Here is an 8,005-nt window from a genome sequence, read left to right as displayed (position 1 = left end):
TTCAGTTGTGTCAGTGTATGTCGGTGAGAGAAAAATGAAATTTTGAGATAATGTTGAAAGTCAACCAGACCGCCTAGCTGTCCCCACTAGAGTAAAGCCTAGTTTCCACAGAGGGTTGTACCGTCGGCTCTTCCAGGAGCAGTCGGACCCTGGAGGGAGAGGACAGGGGGTAAAAAACACTGGGAGAGAGAGAAATTGGGGCACTAGAGACAAAAACTTTCACCCCCCTTCACAGGCTTACTCTATGGAAAAAATAAAGACATGTTTCTCCTATTCTAGAAAACATGTTTTCCAATGTCTAATAGCAATAATGTTTCTAGTTACCTGTTAATGGACCACACAACCTCTTCAGCATAACAACCACATCTATTATGGATTGATCATTTCCTATTCCGTACACTTGCAGTATATGACTTCATTTAATCTCTGTAAGAACCATTTCAATTAGGTACTATTCCTTTTTTAAAAAAATATTTATTTATTTTTAGAGAGGGAAAGGGAGGGAGAAAGAGAGGGAGAGAAATGTCAATGTGTGGTTGCCTCTTGAGCACCCCCTACTGGGGACCTGGCCTGCAACCCAGGTGTGTGCCCAGACTGGGAATCGAACTGGTGACCCTTTAGTTTGCAGTCTGGTGCTCAATCCACTGAACCACACCAGCCAGGGAGGTACTATTCTTATCTCAATTTATAAATGATGAAACTGAGGCCTAGGGTTACATACCTGCAAATGGTAGAGACAGAATCCAATATAAGAAAATTTATATTAAGACCCCCATTTCCACCCTTCATATATCTTCTACTAATGATCAAATTAAAAGATTGCTATTCCTTTGCTATCCATGGTAACAACAGGGATGATTGAGCTGGTGTTGAGAGTTGTAGAAACTGATCTGTCAACTCGTGTCACCAGTGAAGGAAGTCTTGTCCTCCCTCAGGATAGAATCAGGAGAACAGGCAACACAGATTTTTTTTTAAAAGAAGTTTACTGAAAACAAGATGGAGGGAAAGGAGAAGGGGAGCTTGATGCACCAGGGGAGCACGCACGAAGCGGGAGCACACGCCAAGGAGAGCACAGCTCCCAGACCTGCTGCAGGGTCTGGCTTATGGAGGGCTCGGTGCTTCACGCAGGCGCAGAGATTCCTTTGCGATCCAGGGTCTCAGCAGGGGCTGGTGTCCACCAACACAGACAGGCACATAGCAGAGCTCCAGGGAGTGCCTGGAGAGAAATTTAAGCTCGCCTAGGAGAGGCTTAAAAAAATAACTGAAGAGTATTCTCATTCGTTTAAAAGAGGCTCAGCCTGTCTGATTTTCATGAGAGAGAGTCTTTAAAACTATGCTGTTTTTTTACACGTTTCCTCTGCCTGCTGGCACATTACTTCGATTAACACTTATGGAGTATATTCTGCATCTCCAAGCACTAACTGGAAATTCAAATTAAAGGAGGCACATATTCCTGCCTCGTGAGAGGTCATAGTCTAGTGAGAGAGAGAGAGGCACCTGGACAAACATCTAGGTCAAGGGCTAAGAACTTTGATCTTTATCCTGTATATGTGGGACGAAACATTTGTGTTTTGCAAAGGTCACTTTGCTGGGAGGTGAGTAGGAGTACACTTCCCATACTTGAGAGAAGATAGAGCTGTGAACCAGGCAGAGGCAGTGGGGTGGGCATCGGGGCAGACTGAAGGGATTCTGGTGGTCGCATGAATAGAAATGTGTGACCGATACGATTTGGGGGAAAGGAGGAAGTGAAGATGACTTGGGTGGTTCCAATGGGTGCACACTAACTGGGAGAGGAACACTTTAGGGTGGCGGGGACAGGAGAGGATCAAAGAGTATGGCTGAAGCCCTGGAAACCCAGGAGACAGTCTCAGACAAGTTCTGGTTCTCAGGAATGCGGTCTGGCCTGGACATGGAGACGCAGGGCTCATTGGCGGAGAGGGCAGCACGCTGAGTAGATGGCCTTTAGGAAGGTTTCCGGTCGTGGCCTGAAGTGAAATGGGATATACAAAAGTCCCGAATGCTTTATGTGTGTGTTAGTGGTTGGAAGGCAGGTTGAAAAGTGGGGACTGTGATAAAGAATCAGGGATTGAATTGAGCTTCAGGGATCACCTTAAATAGGGAGAGCAGGTACTGGCGTAGAGGGGGCCATTTACCTTTTCTCCCAAACATGGACGTGGCCTTGAAGCTCTTCATACCAGAGTGCTCCAGAAACTCACTTCCTGTCCAAGAAGAGTGAAACCTAGTTGCTATCCCTCCACAGCGACTGGGAGCCATGGAGAAGATGAAGGTGGGGAAAATCACAAGGAATCTCCAGAGTTATTTGGGCTTGACCTTAGACAGCCCCTCTCCTGGCCTTTATATCTCCACTGGCAGGAGGGACAAGAGAGCCCCGAGCATGCCTCTGGCAACAACACTCTCTTCTTCTTTATCACCGACGGCCTCACCTCCAGTGTTTGTGTAACCCCGGTAGGACCTTCATTACTATGTTATGTGGTCGCGTGGAGAAGCCCAGGCTCCCCAGCCAAGCGCCTTCCTTCAGACACACCTTTCAAACGGCCGGGTCCTTCCCCCCACCTCCCTATTCCCCACCCTCACTTCCGAAACTCTCGTCGTGTCCTCTGGAAGTCATGGCCAGTCATAACCAAATCTTCCATGTCCTCAGCATCTTCTCCAAGTACTCTCTTCAACGTTCTGTGTGATGTACGGACCCCCAAGCCTGGGGCACTGTCCCATCTGCCCTCGCTCCCAGTCAGTCACTTTTAGACGAGACTGTCAATATTCTTGGTGATTTAACACCCACCTGTGCGGCCTTTCCAGGCGCAGCGTTTCAGTTCCAGGGCAGGCTTTCCTCCACTGGCCTTATCACTACCCCGGGTTGCCGCCTACGCCTGTGGCGATACTTTAAGATTTTGCCTTTGCCGGTAAGGACACCGCCTCTCAAATCTCAGTTTTAAGGTATCATTTTACAACCACCACCTCTCCTCTTTGTAGTCTACTCCTTTTGGTACTCTTTTTTCACCGTTTTGATATCTGACTTCTTTTTTAAAAACCATGTCCATTCACTACATACATACGCCATTTAATTCCACTTTGCATAGTGCCAGTTGTTTATAATGTAATTTTTAACTGAAATAGCATGTATGTATGTAAATCCACTGTAGTATACTGCAACTATATATATATTTTTCCTAAGTTCAGTGGGCAATCATATGCTCTTATACAGTAAGAACTGGTGAAAAACTATTCTGGTAATTTCTTTAAGTGGGTGAGTTTTCTGAAAAATGTACAAATTCCTCCCTTAAGTGCCCTGTTGTGCCCTTCACTCTTTGCTCTGGTATGCAGCTTTGACTCATACCAGCAGACGACAGGGGTGCAGGTGATAGAACTGGGCCTGCCGCAGCAAGCAAAGCAAGAACATCTCGATGGGTTTGCTTCAGGCAGACTCAAAGCCCGTTCAAGGAAGCATCGGAGGGACAGAACTGAAGATTAGCCAGCTGACTATCAGATTCTGATGCTAGGCCTTCACCTGGTCAGGGACATTACGACCTGACTGCAGCCTGATCAAGAGGACAGGGCAGCACTTTAAAGGGCAGGGACTGAAGGCAACAGTTGTTGGGGTCAGAGAAGGGACAGGGTGGGCAGTGGGAGAGGTCAAGAGCTACCTCTGTAGGGGGCAATGTTATAAAGACCAGAAAGCTGCTCACCCGGTGAACACTTCCATTTCCGGGAACCGCACCCTGTTTGCTCAAGAACCATGTGTGCACCGCACAGACAAGCAAGAGGAATTTAGAGTTTATTGTGTATTATTTTAGGAGAGGAGACATGAGAGCCTTAAGGAATTACTTTTAGAGACCTATTTCCTCTCTGCCTTCCGTTTGTTTTTTCCTGCGAGCAGTGTTTTATTATTATCATCATTGTTTCTTTTTAAGACTGCACATTTTATCTTATGATTTTCTATTTCACAGAAGCCCTGGAACTTGAATTTGCCTGGGTGCCTTAGGGGGAAGGTGAGCTCACTTTTAGCATGGAGATTATGGGCAGGCCTATTTCTTTCTTCAGACAGATAGTGGTTATCATGTATGTTGACTTAATACTTTATGACTTAAAAGCATATGGTTGCTTACATGAAGTATAATTAATTGCAGAAATGGAAGAGGGTGCTAAATGGAGTCCTCAGTATTCTTTGTAACCTTATGATTCATTACTAATAATTTCTTTTATGTTCACTGACACTGATACATATATATAAATATATTTTTGAAATCTTAGAAAGTAAGCCTTGTGACTTTTCTGTGGTGAGAAGAAATTGAAGTTGAAGCACCATCAGAGTGAGAAACAATTCTATCAACATGAGGCAGAGAGGCCCATGAGTCACAAGAAATCACAGCAGTGTGTCCGGGTGGCCGGTGACAGATGGAAAATTCTCAGTGGAGGAAATTGGATAGAACCAGGCAGTGCAGGGCACACAGGAGGAACAAACAGAGGAGAGGTCTTGTACTCAGACTCCAGGCTAGGGATTGTCCACAAGTGCGGACTGCTGACCTTCCTCTGGCCCAAGGACAGCTCTGCAGCTGACCTGGGCTCAAAAATTGTCCCCAGTGGCACCCCAGAGACTAGAGAAAAATTCACCCAGACAATCACCTAAGTCTTTGGTAAGCAGCCTCCTTCTCCAAAGAGGGAAGCAGCAAGAAAAATCACTTTTTCTTCACTCCACCCAGGTCCCTTGCTTTCATGGAATTTGTGTGTTTTATTGGTTTTTACTAATTCTGCTGCTATTATTAATCAGAAAAGAAATCCCCTTCAACACTAAAAAAATAATAATAACATTAAAAGCTTAGAGGAAATAGTGATACTGAGGAAAATTGGGAGTGGACACATTAATGGATAAAATGAATGATGGATGGACAAAGAGGTAGGTAATGAATCTGTGGAAAACGTAGAACCATGCTTTCAGCTCTTCATTTCACCGTGTCTGGTGTGAATGACTGTGCTATTCACATCACAGCCTCCAGATGGGCCCCAGGCCTACAGACGTTAGGTTATCTTTGTCTTCCATGTACTTTTAAACTTGAGCACGCACCATCTCACATACTCTATGCCAAAGACTCCTCAGGATGAAATTCCAGAATCACCAAAGTTCAGTTACATCACCCTTCTTTCTTGCATACTTGGAAGTCTCCCCCTCTGCTCTGTATCTTATTTCTCTTTTCTTAACCCTGTGGTAAGGATCTCCCTTCTCTTTCCTTTTGTGATCGACAGAGTCAGTAAGACAGTTGATGCATATGGCACTGAAAACTCAGGTAGGTGGGAGATGGAGGACAGCCATATCACAGCTCAAATAAACAGTGTCAAAGTTGTTAAGGATCCTTATTTCACCTACCCTTGTTCTAGTTCTCAGGCCTCTCCATCCCTGAGACTAGTTCTCTCTGGTCTTAGTTCTTCCTTGCACCCAGTTGTCCTGATCTGTTTCTTCAGCACCACTTTCTCCCTCTTGGGCTTCCCAGGGCAACAACAAAGTTCCCTGTGTTTTTTTTTAAATCGTCCCAGGAGCACACGAAAGACAGTTTCTCTGTAAATAATCCCAACTGGCCTTCCGTTGATTAATAATGCCTAACAGCCTAAGCGGGAACAGAAATGATCTTTATTGCCAGCATCCCTAGACAATGCCTTCTGGGATGGAGGGGTGGGTGTGGAGAGTGGGGGCAAGAGCCACTGGTCACCAGGGGTTCCTGCAGAGTTAAGTTCTCCCCATGAATCAGGTGTCTCACCTGGATAGCCTGGGATGCTCCCTCTTTTAAGGCTTAACATGTAGGAGCAAAGGGAAATTGGATCCAATAGTTCAGCTGCTGGCTCCGGTTTCCAGGTCAAAATGTCTCCTGCTCTGGGCAAGTTTTATACATAATTTTAGTGAGGAGTTTTGTAACCCTATTAGGTATTACTAAAGCTTTAGCCAGGGAAGAGAATATGGGCCACTGATCTCTTTCTTAAAAAAAAAAGTAAAATCCCATAATTTTATAGCCTAATAAAATTTTCTGAGCATAAGTTTTTAACAGATAGAAGTAACCTTAAATGTCTCATCTTCCCCAAACCTGTGCATGCCAGCTCCAGTGTTGCCACTTTATTTTGTCTATTTGTTTTTTAAGACAGGATCATAGATGATAATTTTAAAGGGACCTTGAGTGCGGGACACTTGACTTCAATATTGGGACCCTCCCAGTTTCACCCTACGATGGAAAATTAATGCCAGAGATTTTAACCTTTCCTTTGTTCTGCCTCCTCTTCCACACCAGGCCCCAAAGCCTGTGATTTCACAACCAACCTGGCTGCAGGTTGCTAGCAAACAAACAAGAAGTCTTAGCTCTTCCTTTAGATCTTTCAGAATAATATGTGTTTTCTCAGGGCTACACTTGGAAAAACACGGTCTTGTGTGTCCATAGCTCCCCACCTCTGAGCTCCTTTTCAAGCATGCACTCCCACACTTTTCATGGGTATTCCCTAAATTATTATGGGATGTTTCACCCTCCACCATGGTGGTATTGACAAGTACAACCAAACACTCAACAATAGTATCAAAATTACATTCTGAGTCTTGTTTGTATTTTTTAGTTTTACCCATTATATAAAAAGACCCTTAAGTAGGGAGGTGGTTGGAAACAGCTGTGCTAGGAGAGTGGCTTTGAGTTAATACAAAAGGAGTAATGTCAACTCCATATGACACAGGCTTGTTTTGAGACAACGCAGAGAGTCAGGAGCACCTAAGTTGAACCCAAATGGATACATACAACCTGACAAAGGATTTTCTTTAATTCATTTTTATTTGCACAAGCAACACATGAATGCTTTTGCATAGAGAATATTCAGGAATCACTGATAAAATTAAAATCTTCCTGAACTTTTTCTGAGGGAAAATGCCTTTCTTACTTTTGTATGTATTCTTTTCTTTGTCCATTATTTTCTTATATTTGTTACTATAGAAACATAAGGTATTAGTGTATGTTTACTAAACAATATTGATAAAGTTTTTGAATCTCGAGGGTGGTCTTTTGATATAGAAAACACACTTCAAAAGTTATCTTTGGTTTTAAAAATTAGCAGTTTATTAAAGTTACAGGTTATGTAACCTAGATCTTACATTTAAGGTAGAGCTTATAAATCTTATTATTCTTTTCATAGAAAATTTTAACAATCACTTGTAAGAGGTCTTTGGTTAATATTAAGACCAATTTAAAATTAAATACTTAAACTTCTTTGTTTCAAAGACATTTTTTATTCATGAAGGTAATATAAAATATATTTTGTATTTTCATTTTAAAAATCTGTAACAGATGAATAAGTCACTTATATAATATCACACTGATTAGAAATTTTTTTCATTTTCTAAATTAAAAGATGAAAATGTTTTCACATATGTATCTGTTGTTTTCTGTATGTCTGAGAGCTTATCTGGGGTGTATGCCTAAGAGTAAGATCCCTTGATTATGCAGTATACATGTATGTATGGTCTACTTCCTTAGGTATTTATAAATTGCTCTGCAAACTGGTTATACCAGCTTAGACTTTGAGTATAAGAACATCCATTTTTTTTTATCCTTACTTGACAGTTTGATAGGTATGAATAAGGATTTATTTTTTATTTTTAAATATATTTTATTGATTATGCTATTGCAGTTGTCCCATTCCCTCCCTTTATTCTCCTCCACCCTGCATCCATCTCTCATCTATATTCCCCCCCTTTTTAGTTCATGTCCATGGGTCATACATGTAAGTTCTTTGGCTTCTCCATTTCCTATACTATTCTTAACCTCACCATGTCTATTTTCTACCTACCATTTATGCTACTTATTCTCTGTACCTTTCTCCCCTCTCTCCCCCTCCAAATCCCCTGTTGATAACACTCCATGTGATCTCCATTTCTGTGGTTCTGTTTCTGTTCTACTTGCTTGGTTTGCTTTTGGTTTTGTTTTAGGTGTGGTTGTTAATAATTGTGAGTTTGCTGTCATTTTAC

Source organism: Phyllostomus discolor, chromosome 10, assembly GCF_004126475.2.
Source record: "Phyllostomus discolor isolate MPI-MPIP mPhyDis1 chromosome 10, mPhyDis1.pri.v3, whole genome shotgun sequence".
Lineage (NCBI taxonomy): Eukaryota > Metazoa > Chordata > Mammalia > Chiroptera > Phyllostomidae > Phyllostomus > Phyllostomus discolor.
This window is presented reverse-complemented; position numbering follows the sequence as displayed.